Raw genomic sequence first — 12,521 nt, forward strand, 5'->3', positions numbered from 1 at the left:
GTGCACCCAACGATTTTTCCGTCGTCAGTCTAGTCTTGACACATTTGAAGAAATGATTTGATCTTGTTCATTTGTTCCAAACATTTACAAACAGTTGCCTTTGTTCATAATTTACATAACAAAAGGCTGAAGAGTAAAACTGTCAAAACTGAAAATATCAAAAAGAAAGAGAAATGCAGAAATAAAATTCTGTATGACTAGGTTTTCCCGTCAGATAGGCAGCGCCTAATTTCATATTAAATTAACAATTATCATATTTGATTACAAAGATGTTGGCATTTATATATTACAACACTGTGAAATGCCTAAAAGCTTAAATTCCTAATTCGTCCTACTCGGAGCAGAAGGACTCCATTCTCTGAAAGTGCAGGTTCGTGGGTGAGTCCTGGCTAATATTCTAGTACAAATTAATATATGAAAACGTAATAAGCAATTCCAAGAGAATAAAGTAAGCATTGTTGTAAAACTTTTTTTTTACATTTAGATCATATCATTTCTGCAGATTTTACAGCTCGAAAATGACAAAACTTGCTTTTGATATATTTATCCATTCTTGTAATAAATGTTAGGGAGTGGTGGGGGAGTAAATGAAAGGAAGTTATTTTTTCGTCGGACCCTTAATGGTGTCGCTGTTACGCGCATATAGCCAATCTGCGCATTTGGTAAATCGCGCAGCGCAAATAACCAATTTGTTATCTGCGCAACGATTTGTAAATCGGGCAACCTTATGTATTTCTTATATGCGCAGGGCAACTGTCTTGCGCGTTTGGTAAATGAGTCATGGATGATATCTCCCGATAAAATTGAATATCATTAGAGTGTTAGACTTGTAGGCCTACATAAAATTGTAAAACTGACGGTGATCAGGCACGCGTAAAGGTGTGAATTTGTAAAGAAAAAGAAAAACATTTTTTTAAGTAAATGAGCGTATTTATGCGGTAATTTCAATGAGATTCTCACGTCCCTGGTAGTTTATCAGGGGCGTCGGAAGTGGGGCCGCAGGGGCCGCGACCGCGGCCCCAATAATTTGCCCAAAAACGATTTTTTGTAAATTCATAAGTTGGAGTCGCAGGTCCGCAGACCCAATATTTTGTATAGTATATTAAAATTTGCTTCGCGTTAAACATTACACGCTGTCCAGATTAGTGTGTTACCATGGTGACGGTGACACGATCGGGGGTGTTAATTGGAGTCATACACACGTGTCCGTGATTGGACTTAATTATGCATGAACAAATCAGCATGTTTTTAATTGGCATGTCTTTAGTCAATGGAACGTTTAAGCTATACCCAGCCGCAAAGATCTAAGGTATTAACTTATAAAATTCAGAAAAATAATTATCATGTTTTTATTCAAAGAGCTATAAAAATAAACTTCTTTGTTTTATTTAATGAAAGAGGTAAGTGTTAAGATTTATCACACCGCTAAGATGTAAGGAATTTATTACATAAATTGTTTTTACTCAAAAAATGATATTTCAAACAAAAATAAGAAATGAATGTAATATGAATGATTATTGTTCAATACATTAAATACAAAAAAAGAAAAAACATACATGCATTCTTTGTATTGCGTTATACATTATTAATTCTGATAAAGAGTTTATTAAACTTTATTTTGCTTATTGCCATGTAAATAGTAAGAAAATACTGGAGACTTGAGATGCGATTCAGTACCTTAAATGCACCAGAATTCACCATTTATGATCCTGTTTTAAAAAAATTTCAGGGGGAGGTCCCCCTTACCCACCTTGCGGGAGGGGAATGCCCCCTCCCGTCCCTACCCCACCCCCCCCCCCCCGCGGCCCCAATATCAAACACCTTCCGACGCCCCTGTTTATGGCCTATAAATTTCTGTTGACGACGGTATTAAGAGTCATTTGTCATAGGTGTTAAAAAGCATTAAAATGATACAAAATATCCCAAGTATATTTAATAACACAAGTATTTTTTTTTATTTATTTTTATACTTTTTTTAACTTTTAAACGCCGTAGCCTGTGCGGGATGTCGATCCTGCGCTAATAGAAAATCTGAAAATTACTCTGATAATATGCATATCTGCCATAAACCATGCTAACTTTACATTGTTTAACAATTACAGACTGATATTGCAAATCTTGGTTTTAAAAATGTGTCATAAATTTATTTCAAAATCATTAAATTCCTGGAAGTCGGTCACCTGGTTTCAATACCTGCAATATGATACAATATGCAATAAAACTCAAACATGCGTGAAGGTGTGATTTCCTTCGGATAGCCACATTGTCCTCTCTATTCTTTTTATAACTAAAGTATTTTACTTCATTCGATCACACGCAGTCATTTTATACCGAATATAGAACATAAAGGAGACTTACGTACATAACAGACTGAATTGCCACACACTTACCACAAGTAGTATAAGAAAGGATGGTGCGAGCGCAGTTTAATCTAATTTAACATTTAACCCTTGACCTAAACCGACCAATGCTGACCAATTTTAACAAATTTAAAACAAATTTAAAACAAAATTTAAAACAAATTTTAACAAATTATTGTTAAAACCTATAGTAAAATATGATTAAACACTTCCACCAAATATTTGCCAAAATCCTGCCAAGTGGCAGCAATGTGGCAGTGTCTGCCAACTTGGCAAACTTTTGGCAAACTTTTGGCAGATTATATTTATTAATAAAATGTAAGGTATTTGATCTTATTTTGAATTAATAACTACATTATTAGTCATTAACTAATTTTAAATACATTTGATATAGATGAGTTTACAAAATAAATTATATTGTTTGAAAGAAAGAAGATTTATGATAATATAAATCTCATTATTGTTACAACAAAAAACGGGAGAAAAAGTGATAAGGTCCTACTTGTTCATCTTGTGGAAAAAATGAAATCAAAGTTTGTTAAAAGTACAGTGGGTTATTTAGATATTCACAAAGCCAGTTGCCTTTATTACCTAAGAAAGGTTTAACACTTCCAGGATATAATTATGTGGGCCAGGAATCCCTAGATAAAGGAACCCCCTGTCATGAAACTGGATGCAGTATGTTATGGGACCATGATTTTTGCTATGACTCAAGACTAAGTACAGTGAATGTGACAAAAAAAAATGCTTTCCAATTTAATATAAAACTAAATCCAAAAAACATTTGGAGAAAGATTGCAAAAACATTTAGTTGTGAAACCTATAATTTAAAACAAAAAATACAAACTTGGGTTGGGACAAAAGTCAAAAAAGGAGAAATGGGGGTAGAGCCTATTTTACCTACCCCCAAAATAATTGGAGCGATGAATTAGCAGAAAAGATTACAAAACCAATTAAAAGAAATTTAGGAAACGAAGAGTGATAGTTCAATGATATTGATGATACTTGGTCAGAGATTTAGTTGACATGCAAGCTTTTTCAAAATATAATAAAGGAAGTAAGTACTTGTTAACCGTTATTGATATATTTAGTAATGTGCTGGGTTATTCCATCAAAGATAAAACTGGAGAATCTGGTACTGAAGCATTTGAAAAAATAATTTCTGAAGGACGCTTGTAATTACCAGTAATTTTATGGGTAGATGAAGAAAAAGATTTTGCATAATAAAATGTTTGAATATTTTTGAATAAAAATAAGATTAATAATGTATCTACAATTTTTGAAGGAAAGGCTGTAGTAATAGAAAGATTTAATAGATGTTTAAAAAATAAATGTGGAATTATTTTTACAGCACTCAATACTTATACTTATTTAAATTAATTTGCAGGATATGGTTGATAATATAACAATACAACATTCTACGTATAAAAATGACACAACCGAAGTAGTAAAAAAACTTAACTAAAGGTACTGTTTACTTTAATTATATGGTTGATTTTAAAGTACCAAAGGAGTGTAACGCAAATTTAAAATTGGTGATCGAGTTCGCTTAAGTAAACTTAAAAGACATTTTGAAAAGGGATATACACCAAACTGGACAGAGGAAATATTTATAATTTATAAAATTAATAATACAACCCCAGAACATACACAATTAAAGATTTAAATGTGAAATAATTCAAGGTATCATTTTATGAACAAGAACTTTTACCTACTACACAAGAAGTTTTTAGAATAGAAAAAGTTTATAGACGAGACATAAGAAAAACAAGCTTTAGTAAAATGGAAAGGTTTAGTGAAAAAAAATTTAATAGTTCGGTACCATTTAGCGATCTTGATCAAGTTACTTTAGAAATAAAAAAGTTTAATTATATAAATGAGCAATAAAAATCTAATTTTAATAATAATGGAATAGAAACAATAGATCAATTAATTATTACTTAACTAAACTAGCTGTGCTTACAGAAAAAAGTTATAAATTTTGTGGGAGAGAAATACTGGATTATATATTACGCAGGGTATTTTTGGGGTTGCTCGGTGCAAAGTACTTGTTCCAGCTATCCTTTATTTGTAGCAGTTGCTGCGCTGTTCCACAGTAACCAAGTTAATTACCTATTTACTAACAGAACTAAAACTGGACGACAAGAAATTTATTTTAAAATCAATATCACAAATAAATAACTTCTAACAAAAGCACGGATTGGAAAAAGTAAATAAAGAAGATCCAAATTAAGTTATTCAGGGTATTTTTTACACTCCTAATTAGAAATGCAGAAAGCAAAAAAAATTATTCAACACCACTTGAAATGCCATGAAGGCCATTTAAACTTACGGATATAAAAGTAAAAAAGAAGAAGAGCTGTATTAAATTTTACATGCGTATTTAGTTTAGGAAGATTTTTTTTTATAAGTATATTATATAGATGGGTTAATAGAAAGGTAGATAGAATGATTTATACCAAAAATTATCTAGCACTTTAGGAGAATAATGAATCAGGACAAAAATTTATGGATAATAAAAAGTTCTTAAAAGAAGAAATGTTATTAAATCAAACTTATCAACTAGTTAGCGATGAATATTAAAAAAATCATTGTCATTGATAAAATTACAAAATCGTTATAGTTCCTTATCTTTTAAAAAAATAATTTATTGAATGGGACTGATGGTTGTCTATTAACCTGAAGTAGGGATAACTGATAAAAGAATTATGTGATTGTCAGGACCAAAATAATATTCGAAACAATCCTTAAAAAAAGTTATTGCAACCGATTGTGACACTAATGAGAAAAAAACATATAAAAGCACTTATTGCAGCATCTCAAAGACCTTAATATTAATTCAGGGTTAATAAACAATGTGCTGCAAAGGAATAACCCAAGTTAAAAGTGGAATATCAAAACAGCGGAAAAAATGATATAAATTAAATATTTTAATTCTTCTTAAAGATTATTTAAAACTTTATTTATTTTATTATTTTTTTAATTATTTTTTTAATCCCATTTTTCCTTAGTGATTTTTTTTTAAATATTATATCATAGATGGAAGTCGAGAGATCTTCAAACAAAATTATAAGAAATTTGAAAAATAAAAATTATATAGACAAGATCCAAGAATCCAATTATATTTAATATAAACGACGCTTATGGAAATACTTAAAATCTGAAACTTAAAAAACTTTAAAAGGTATAAAAATAAACGTTGTTTTAAAAATAACTATTTGCAAAAATGGATAAACTGTTACCATATATAATTCAGTTATTTTCAATCAAAGGCTTTAGAAAAATATTAACAAAATGAAATTAAAAAAAACTTTACATAGCTTTTGATGAAATAATAAATAGAATTGGTAATTGGGATTTGAAGGAAGTGGTGGAGAATGTGGTCAGTTGATGCTCATTATATAAATAGATATAAGTATACGTCCATTGGCTGCTTCAAGTTATTTAGAGTTACCAAAACCATGACAATAATTCAATGCAAGGTTTAATAATTATAAAAGAACGATGATAATGAATGTTTTAGATGGTGTCATTTAGTTATAAATTTCCTGTGAAAAAGTCCCTCATAAGTTTCAAAATATAATAAAACATATAAACGATCTTGATTATATGGAATTAATTTCTGTTACATTAAATAAATACTAAAATAGAAGTTTTAAATGAAATATCAATTTAATATATTTGGTTATGCAGAAAATTAGTATTTTATCCATTGCACATATCAAAATATCATACGAAGAAACATGTGACATGTTGCTAAATACTAATGATAAAATAAATGATTAAATAAATGATTAAACTAACCCGATGAGGAGGTAAAACCCGCAAGAACTGTAGTCCACGCATTATGTTTGGATAAAGACTTTAATAGATTAAATGTTTAACAAAACAAAAATGCAAATAAAAAACATTTTTGTAAAAGCTTGTCTGCCAACATTTTTCAACGAAAGAATATTAAATGAACATATTCCAAAATTGTTTTAGCTATTTATGGTAATCCAAGGGTTTTAAAAATGCCAAGAGAGGGAAGTAAATACAATTTAAAAATTTATCATAAAAGGTTCTAGCAGTACCTTTTGTAATTTATGTTGATTTTGAATCAATAACTAAAAAAGTTTTATTGCTTTACCATCAACGAATATTCATTTACTGAACCATATCAAATCATATAGATTGTTGGTTACGGGCCTATAAAGTTGTTGTTGTTATGACGATAAATATACTTAAACAACCCAGATTTCAGAGGTCCTAAGAGTATTTACAGTTTATTGAAAAAATGCTTGAGGAAGGGAATAATATTGTAAAGAAAATTATTTAAAGAACATTATAACAAAGAACTAAGAATGTCTAAAAATGATTCAAACCGATTTAAAAAACAAAGTTTTGTAATATCTGTGAAAAAGAATATATAGAGGTGAAGTGCCAGTACTTGATCCACTGTCATATAACAGGAAATTCAGAGGAAGTGCTCATCAGAATGTAAATATTATTTTTAAATTAAACATAAAATTACTGTTATTTTCATACTTTAAGAGGTTATGGGACGGTCATTTTATTATGCAACACATAGGGAAATTCAAAAAAGAAATTAATGTTATTCCTAACAATATGCGAAAGAGAATATGGCATTTATGATTTCGGACTTGGTTCTTATGTTTCATTCCAATTTTGTCTCAATCATTGGATTAACCTAGAAACATATTCCAGAATTTAAATACTTATCTCGCGAATTTGATTGTGAAAAACATTAATTTATTAAAGACAAAAGGTGGTTTATCCACTGCTTACATGGATTCATTTAGAAAAATCAAGAAACAGAATTACCTTCTAAAGAAGGAGTTTTTATCAATTTTAATGAACCTAATATTTTCTGATTATGAAAATCAACATTGCTAAAAATATTGGAAAAAAAATTAAAATTAAAGACAATGGCGAGATATCATGCTCTATATTTAAAAAACTGACGTATTACTTTTAGCTGCTGTATTTCGAAATTTTAGAAAAACTATGTTTAGAGTACTACAAAATTAGATCCTTGTCATTATTTTAGTTGTCCTGGGTTGGCTTGATGCAATGTTAAAATGACTGGAATTAAGTTAGATTATAACTGATATTTGATAATGTTAACTTTTATTGAAAAGGGACTGATGAGAGGAGGAATAAGTTATATTTCAAACAGATACAGTAAAGCAAACATTAAATATATGAAAGATTCTAATCAAAGCAAGACAGCAAATACATTATGTACCTTGACCCATTAATCTTTACGGATTGGGGCTAAGTGGTCAACCTTTACCCTCTGGGAACTTTAAATTATATCCGAAACAAAAATAACAATTAAGAAATTACATTGTCAAAGGTAAAACTAATTTATAGTTGAATGTGATCTGAATATCAAAAGAATTACATAAAAACCCATAATGATTATCCTTTAGGCTCCTGAAAAAATTAAAAAACCAGATCACGGCTTTTGATTATAGTAAAATATTAAACAGATTTGAAATAGGGAAAAAAAGTACTGTAAAGAAGTGGTTCCAACTTAATGAAAAAACAAAAGTATTATGTAGTTCATTTTAAAAAATCTTGAATATATACACAATTAGGGTTTAAACGTAACAAAAAATAATAAAATATTATTTTGACGAAACGTCCTTGGTTTAAAAACGTATATTGATTTTAATACTCAAAAAAGATCTAATGCAAAAAATTCATTTGAAAAGGACTTTTTTTAAGTATTGAACAACTCTGTATTCGGTAAGACGATGGAGAATTTACGCAAAAGGGTTAATATTAAAATTAATCATGATGAAAATATTTTATTAAAAATCCCTAGCCCAATTATTTGTTAGTTCAACGATTGTTTAACTTCTAACAGTTTGGTATTCATAGAATAAAAGAAAGTTTGTTTATTAAAAACAGACTTGTTATGTGAATGAGCATTCTAGATTTATCAAAATATTTAATGTATGATTTTATTAAATTATCTTAAGGCAAAAGTACAAGGGTATTTGTAAATTTATTGTTAACTGCACTGATTCATTTGGTATGAAATTAATACCAAAGCTGCTTATGAGGGATTTTTATAAGGACAAAGATTTATATTGATATAGTGATACGATAACAACTCTAAAATTTTATTTTGATATAATAAAAAAGTAATTGGAAAATTTAAAGATGAAGCTGGCGGTGTAGTAATTGTTGAATTTGTCGGATCTAAGAAGTAAAATGTATCATATTTATTAGAAAATGAAGTTAACATTTCAAAATGTAAAGGAAATTAAAAAACTTGTTGTAAGAAAACCAATAGTTCATAAAAATTACAAAGATACGTTGTTTAATTTCACCAAGTAATCACCTTTAAAAGTTATCCGTTCTGATAAACACAATCTTTCCAGTTATGTTATAAAATAAAACATCTTTATCATTGTTATGATGATAAAAGATATATTCTTGATAATGGTATTGATACTTAGCTTATTCTTAAATTAATTAAAGTTTTTATTAAAGTTTTTATTAAAGTTTGTATTAAATTATAGAAACCATAAGTTGTTTACTGATATTTTTAACGTTTATAGAATTAAAATAAAACATCATTTGTTTTAAATTTAATTAGCATATTTTAATAGAAATAGATTATTTTTTTTTTCTGATTTTTTTTTAATTCGTAACTTTGCAGAATTACATTTCTTTTTTTTTTAATTGTGATTTAGCTTCTCCTTTATCTAATTTGATTGCACACAAAGAATAATTAAGATGCAATTAAATTATTGTTTGCATTATTACCTTTTTGTTGAACTAACCAGGACTAGCATTTTACAGTTTTCCATTGAAATATCCCACCATCGTATCTTGGGTATACTTGTTAAAAACAAATGGAGGTTTTCTTTATTAATTGCCTTTCTATTTAGTTTTTCTATTTTATTTACTTTTTCTTTTATATTATTGAATATTCCCATTTTATTAATATTCCAGTTAAATTTCAGTTAAATAAATGTCCTTTTTTATTAAAATAATTTTATACTAGTTTGTTCATTTACTCTTTGATTATTAATTTTTGTATTTTATACAATAAATCTACAACGGTACTTTATCTTGTAACATTTTAATGAAAAAATTAAACAATAATAATCCACAAGCATATCTTGTTTTGTCTTGATCTTGAACATTGTTGTTTTTACATTTGGTTATATACTGTTACTGCTTTTGGTGGGGAAGTCGCAAATGGGTCCAAAGTATATTTTCCAATATAAAAACCCAATGTGTTCCAGGTTCAACAGGAGTATCTAAATTGATTATTCCACACTCATCATGTATTTGTAATTTAGTATAATTATTTTACTAAATAACCCTAAAGTTATTAATTTTTAAGTGTTTTACCCTTTGGTCAATTTCAAAGTTTTGATATTGGTTTGTCTTATAAATTTTATTTTTTTTTACTATAGGATTCGTCGTGAAGGTCTCCGTGTGATCAATCTGTAATCTTTCCCACTTAACAAAGATGTAATCAAAGGTATTCCTAGACTAGCAGCAACATTACCTAAAAGCCACCGTCTTGTTTTTTTGTTTTTGTGTAATTTAATCACTCCGATCCTATAGTTGCTTTCTTTGAATAGGTGTAAGATATGTGATGTTCCTAATTTCCTCTTATCATTTGTACTGAAATAATACCATTTCCAAGTTTGTACTAACACCAGTACTGGCTAACCGGTCAAAGCCCAATGCCTAAAGGGCTAATATTTTTGGAGCTTATTTTTGCTGCCCTTGGAAGAAATTGTTTTTCTAAACAAACCAAGCTAAAAGCTCTAACAATCACCATTTTGGACCTTGACTGGAATCTGTTTTTTGAAATTGTAATTTCTTATCCTTTTATTTGAAGAGCTTTTTTATTTTGATATTTTGTGTTTTTGTTATAGTAAGGGAAGTTTCCACGTAATTGTTCATGTTTTTAATCTAAAGTATGTGGAATTTTGTTGTTGTGCTCGGGCTAATTTTTCTTTTGTACTTGTAAGGTTATTTTTATTCCAGTATAATTTTTATGACTTTATTTTTAAAATTTGATTTTATTTAAACCGATAACAAGTTCCATTTCCAATAGTATTTATTTCAACTGTATCCTCTACAATACAAATTGCATAAAACACGGACATGTGCTGCCGCCTCCGCCCCGAACATTTAATTTAGCTGTAATGTAATGTGTTTAGGAATCTTTGTTATTGCTTCCTTTTGTATATTCCAATGTTAAAATGACACAAATCCAAACAAACTTTGAAAATTTGTTCTATTTTTATGCAGACTTCAGTAGTTTTGTTATTTTGTTTATAATAATAATTATTGCATCATCATCTATCGTGATTATACTTGTGTATTTGTTTCTGGATAAAAAAACACCATTACCACTTCAAGGACGACAAGCGCTCAAAATACAAGTATTATCAACTGCCGCATCAACTTTAAATGTATCTAAAAAATGTGGATTCTGTCTTTTGCATTACTATTGTTCAGGTCGTTGTTACATAAACACATACATGTGTGTGGTTTTGTATATACCAGCAGTTATTCAAAAGTTATTCCGTCTGTCGTGTATCAGTTGGGATTGGCGTCATCATTTCCCTAGTATTGACCATCTTGCTTTTTAAATCTTTCAGTAGCATTAGATCAAACCCAAATTCATTAAAACAAACGTGGAACCATAAGAATTAATTATGTTACAATTCCTTACGCAGCTTCAGCAGCATTAGCTCTAAAAATTAATTCACTCATTTCTGTCAGCTGCGTGTTATTTGAATTAGACTTGATGAGGTAAAATATTAGTTTCTAAACCCTGGAAAAATGAATAATTATTTAATGGAATTTTTGGATTTTACCTCATTACCACCTTCGATTAATTGTTTTTCTTGATGCAAACCTCCGAATTATATTTAGCTTGATCTTCCTGCTTCTGCAGTATCATTTATATCTAAATAGATAAATTTCATTAGTTCCAGTTGTTCTTAATATTCTTTCAGTTAGTTCAACCCAAACACTTTACATTTATTATTTTGTATAAATTATTACATATTAAAAAAATTTTTTCCATTTGTTTATACCACTAAACTGATCAATTAATGAAGCTGATTATTAATTAACGCAATTTGAATCTCCAAATCATAATTATTACCATTCAGAAAGCTTATTTACTTGAAAACTTTTACTTCAAAATAACCATTAACCAATTCAAAATATGAACTTCTATCATTAATTGTAAAGTGATATCCGTTTTTTTTTTGTTGTTTAACATTATTTCCCAAGACAGATATTAAGGCTGTATCTATTGAATAGAGTTAGTTCGTATCTTTCGCATTATTTTTTTGTTCTAAACATGTATATATTATATATTATTTTATTTTTTATTAAAGTTAAAACTTTATTTTTTATAAATTAATCTGTTAATACGTTTTTGTTGAGCTGAAGGTTCCGCACGGCTAAAGTCCCAGAACCTGACAATATTCTATTCTATTTCTTTATGAATATCCTCCTCATTATCTTAGTTTTATTTATTATTTTTACATTATTCTTTTCTTGTAATCCCTTAGAATTAAATTACAAACTGACGGAGCAGGTTTCTTTTTAAATTTTTCAACCAAGATTTTAGCTGCAGCCAACATTTCCACCTTCTGTTCCAACCTTTTTTTGTTCCACTTTCAAGTGCTGCTTTTCCTGCTGTTTTCCTAAAGCTTTTTTCAGCTGTGTAATAGAGGATTGAATTAATTTCGTTTTAAGTGTCAAAGATACCTGTCCCGTGTCTGATTTCTTTCCTGTAGTGACCATAACATAAATAAAAGATTCCTTTATTTTTTGTCATAACCTTGTTTGTTACATTATATAAAACTAAAATTTCTATTTCAAATTTCTTTTAAAATAGTGTAACATTGTTTCAACCTCATTAAAATTAATTATTCTAACAAATAATCTTGTAATATATATCTATTGAATTTATAATATATTTATTAATTTCATAAATATCAACTCTTTGTGGTTTATTATGTAAATGGATAAGCTCTTGTTAAATCTGCAGTATTAAAGCATAGATATTATCAACTGAAAGTACCATCACAATGTGAATTATCAATTAAGATCACAATGATGTAAAGTGTATTCCACAGAGTTTGTTTATATTTTTGT

This window comes from Mercenaria mercenaria, chromosome 9, assembly GCF_021730395.1.
Source record: "Mercenaria mercenaria strain notata chromosome 9, MADL_Memer_1, whole genome shotgun sequence".
NCBI lineage: Eukaryota > Metazoa > Mollusca > Bivalvia > Venerida > Veneridae > Mercenaria > Mercenaria mercenaria.